The sequence below is a fragment of the Leguminivora glycinivorella genome, chromosome 15, assembly GCF_023078275.1.
Source record: "Leguminivora glycinivorella isolate SPB_JAAS2020 chromosome 15, LegGlyc_1.1, whole genome shotgun sequence".
Lineage (NCBI taxonomy): Eukaryota > Metazoa > Arthropoda > Insecta > Lepidoptera > Tortricidae > Leguminivora > Leguminivora glycinivorella.
Genome location: NC_062985.1, coordinates 5329890 through 5334491, shown reverse-complemented (window position 1 = coordinate 5334491; position 4602 = coordinate 5329890). Strand labels below are relative to the sequence as shown.

The 4602-nt window shown below is 37.7% G+C and overlaps 1 long non-coding RNA gene across 1 annotated transcript; it reads right to left on the bottom strand.

The window, feature by feature from the left end:
• Positions 1–3118: 3118 nt before the first annotated feature.
• LOC125234255 lies at positions 3119–4306 on the bottom strand. Its single transcript, XR_007177956.1, has 2 exons — positions 3889–4306; positions 3119–3405 (listed from the first exon to the last, which is right to left on the bottom strand). It is a non-coding gene; the product is annotated as an uncharacterized LOC125234255 (long non-coding RNA).
• Positions 4307–4602: the final 296 nt, after the last annotated feature.

Sequence of the window (4602 nt, the reverse complement as noted above, 5' to 3'; positions counted from 1 at the left end):
TTTGGCTGTTTAGCGTGCGAGAAGTTGTATTTTACGCACAAGTGCGTAAAAAGTTTGCGTTCCATTTAACGACTATTTCAGAGCAATATTAGTATATTTTACTAAGACGGAATAAAACTATGAACATACTATTAAGTGATTTATAATGTTTAAAACATTGATATTTCATTATGTAATTGTTTATTTTTAGTCATACTAAACATAATTTTTAAAATGGTTTATACTTTGAAAGAGTGGCTCATAATGAGTCGTGTAAACAGAACGTGAAATGGAACGAAACGCGTCGTCTGTCATTTAAAGTAGTGGCGTCTTACCAATGTTACCAACTTAATGCAAGCACGTTCAAAAATACGCGATTTGTCATAATAATTTTATGTTATTTGCAATACTTCGAGGTATAAATGGTCGATTGAATTAAAATGTAGGTATGTATTAAACAATCGTCCCAAATCGTAAATGTTTATCTTTTTATGGCACACAATGAAATAAATAAATTGTGTTGGATGGATAGCAAAATCGAAAATATGAACGCAAGTTTAAAAGCTTCAAAGCTTGAATTGTCAAAAAATGCGTCAATGTCAACTGCGAAAATTGGGAGTTCGGATTGTTTATTGTTTTATTTCGTTGTAGTAGTGTTTTTTCGCAACTGTATTAAAAAACGTCGTTCGTCACACGTGCGAGAATGTCATTCTTCACTCGTCTCGAGTTTTGGCAAAATGTTTCGAGACTCGTGAAGTAATGACATACTTCTCGCACTTATAACCAAATGTACTATTGTCTTTGTGTATTTTTTATGTAGAAAAATGAAAAAAGGTAAAGTTTTTAGTTTTTAAGGTATTTTTGAATTAAAATTAACATTGCTACATTTGAATTTTGAATTAAATGTAGGTAACTGCCATGTCAAATATATCCTAGGTATAGTCAAATATTATACTTAGAGTTAGACTAATTTAAGTTAGCAGAGACTTTGATAGCTCATGATCAATTGTTAAAAATCAAACTACAGAATATATAAAGGACAAAGTACAGAAGGCTCACGCCGTGGCTTGCGTGGGCGACGGTCGCGCGATGGTCGCGCGAAGGCGATGCGACGCATACGAAATCAAACCTTATCGATATGGAAGTAGACGATGCGATGAGACGCGACGGCGACGGTCGCGCTACGGTCGCCCATGCAAGACACGGCGTCACTCTCAACAACCTGTCAACGGACTGCATGCGACATTGAGTTCTATTGTGCAGCGTGAAGGTTGTCAAACTTTCGCGGCCGTCGAAAGGTATGGGAGAAACGCGGAGTGAGCCGCCCCTGGTCAAACTTCAATAAACTTATTATGACGCACAGACTGAGCTATTAAAATCATTGCAAAATAATATTCTAAACATTTTTATTAAATAGAAACAAAAAGTCAAATACGAGTATGGAAGCTCAGGTATAATAAAGATATCGCAAATAAAGCTTAGTAGTCCGTAGACGATCAAAGCTCATATTCAAACGCTCAGCTTCAATATTAAACGGCAAATGTCTGGAAAGTTTCATAGTTTTGCGTTTCAAAAGCGCAATAGAAATAGATAGGTCGTTCATATTAAATGAGGTTTGAGTTAGGTCCTGATAGTTTCTATAATAAAATCATAAGTTTTAATAATAAAACTACCGTGAGACACTGACATAATATATTAAACATGTAAAATCGGGTAACTCACGTAAAATTGTCGAAGATCGCTCGACATGTTTCGCTCCGTAATGAGGAGCATTTTCATTGAGCACGCGTGATGCCGATGGTATCCCGACGCAGACTGCGGGCCGCAGCTCTTTGTAACCGTTGACTCGGCACGGGGGTCAGCGGCGACAGGGGCGGTGCGAAACTACCCTCACTTTGGCACAATTGTCATTTGTTGTTTTAACATAGCCGTCAATAGAAATTGTCAACAACGTAAACAAATTATTATATAAAATATCAATATTTTGGCACAATTTTATTATTTTAAAGGTCATCAATCATAATGTGAGATGAATTGATTAAATAACACATGTATCTGATGAGTTATAATGGAAATTAAAGACATTTTGACTACAAGGTTTGTTTACATTGTTCACAAATTCTATTGACGGCGATTTTACGTGAGTTACCCGAATTAATAATGTTTTTTTTTTTAATACTATACACGATGATTTTTAATCCGTGAACAGGAACCATTTTTTCTAACTCAGTAATTGATGGGGATTACGTTAAAATAGTAATTACGTGGAAACAAACTTGTTTTTTTTTTTTAATCCTAATTTTAATTTTGAGTTAAATTTTATCCTAAAATCCTTGTCACTCTACTACCTTATCAGTTTTAATGAGTTTGTAACCGTTACAAACTTATTAGTAATTGACAATTTATGAGTAAATCTTGTCATTGACATTGTCAATTACTTTTGTCATACGCGTAAACAAAGTCAGATTCGTGGATATTGAATGAGAAAATTATAATTTATTTTCTGAAAGTCATGCCTCAACCATATCCGTACTCAAATATCGAGCGTTACGATATTATACGTTTGTCGATATAAACAAACAGCACAAGACGAACCCAACAGTTATTCCACGAACTTCATCCAAACGTCCCGATTCCCAGACACAATTTGATAAACCGCATGCACCAAAACCTACGTGACTTCACAGTTTACAGTGCCGCAACATGCTTAAGCACCCGGACGACCTCATCGTCATCCTGGCGATCTGGATCGACGAATCTTAAGATTCTTTGCTCGGGATCCTCGAAGGAGCACTAGGCAAGCAGCAAGAAGATTTCCAGTGAGTCAATCCTTCGTGTGGCGGCTGCTTAACTCGTCCGATTTACATCCCTTTCATTTTCGACCTGTGCAAGATATTCTACCAACAGATTTTGAAGGGAGGGTTGCTTTCTGTCAGTGGTTCGAGAGAAACATCGAAACCAATATCTTGTGGTCGGATGAATCGACCTTCACGCGTGTCGGTCAATTTAATGTCCATAATGAACACTTTTGGGCTGCCGAAAATCCACGGCTCACCCGAAGAAACGCGTTTCAAGTGCGTTTCTCGGTAAATGTGTAAAAACTTTTAGTGTACTTCAGGAGAATAATTAAGTAAGCTGATTAAATATACGAAATACTTTTATTGTTTAATAAGTGTACATAAATCACATCAATTATTTGAATATCTAAAATCACATTAATTAAATGAATATCTAGTGCCCCAGTCGAAGTCTCAATGAATAAAGAGGTGGCCGCCGGTGCCGCAACGGTATTTATAGAAGTGGAGGGGCGCCGCCACCACCTGGCCGGTCGCGCAGCAGGTAGAATCTTGCCGCGCGTTCAAGGTTGCCAACACGGCCGTTCTGCAACGTGTCAGCCCCTGACACCACCACGTTTCATCCAGGGTACTGTAAAATACGAAATTGCATATAGTTAATTAAACTGTTTTATTTTTAATACGTGTTTTATTTTCCTCCCAGTAATTATTTCAACTAGCATAGCGTGAGATTTACATGTTAACTACTCGATCCCAGACAACTAATGTATGTTAAACAGGTTCTGAATAATAATCACTCGCACTTATTAACTATATCGCACAAGAGACCGAGTTAGATTATATTCAAACCTGTTCATTCTCATTATAAAGTCACTTGCACTTAAAGAGCTAAAGCTTCACTTAAGCGTCCCAAGTTCACCTTATAACGAGACCATTGTCTGTGGCGCAACACATGATAAGAATTTAGCTATTTATTATGAGTTAAGCTCGATAATAAAGCATATATTTGGCACATGCTGTACTAGGCTCTATGATTTATGGCTTGTAAAGTAATATTACTAAGATTGTAATTGAAATACCTTGCCAACACGAAATAATAACGGTGAAAACTTACATTTAATCTGAAGGCCAGTCTCCTATTCGGATCCACGGCTTCATGTTTTCCGCCGCGGCCGTGCCCGAATAGTGCTTAGTACTTCGTTCCGAGCCTCGCACATCCGTCACCTCATATCTGTCATTCCCTAGGACGCTCTTGACTTGAAATGGGCCCTTATAAGATGGCATTAGCTTCCTACTTTGGCCGTCGTTATTTTTGCATAGATTTTTCAGCAAAACAAGGTCACCCACCGAATATTTACACGCTTGTTTTCGTGATTCATCAAACCGCTTTTTCTGATATATTGCATCGGCTTTAATATTTTCATCGACCCTTTTACGCAAGTCAGACACGTCAGTTAATACCCCGTTATCAAGCTCAGATGTTAATAGATTATCGTTAGCTGTTCTTACGCGATATCCAAAAAACACTTCACTTGGTACTGCTCTAGTGGTTTTATGAATAGTAGTATTACAACAGGGACTCAACAGTACTATAGTACTGTTGAGTCCCTGTTGTAATACTTTAACATATTGGTCCCAACGATCATCATCCGTGTTAGCGCCTAAAGTTCTCATTGCGTCTAGAATAGTTTTATTAAAACGCTCGACTTGACCATTTCCGCGTGGCATACCGGTAGCTACTGTATGCATGCGTATGTTATTGTTATGGCAATATTTTGTAAACTCACTAGATGTAAACCCTGTGCCCGCATCTGTGATCACACGTCGC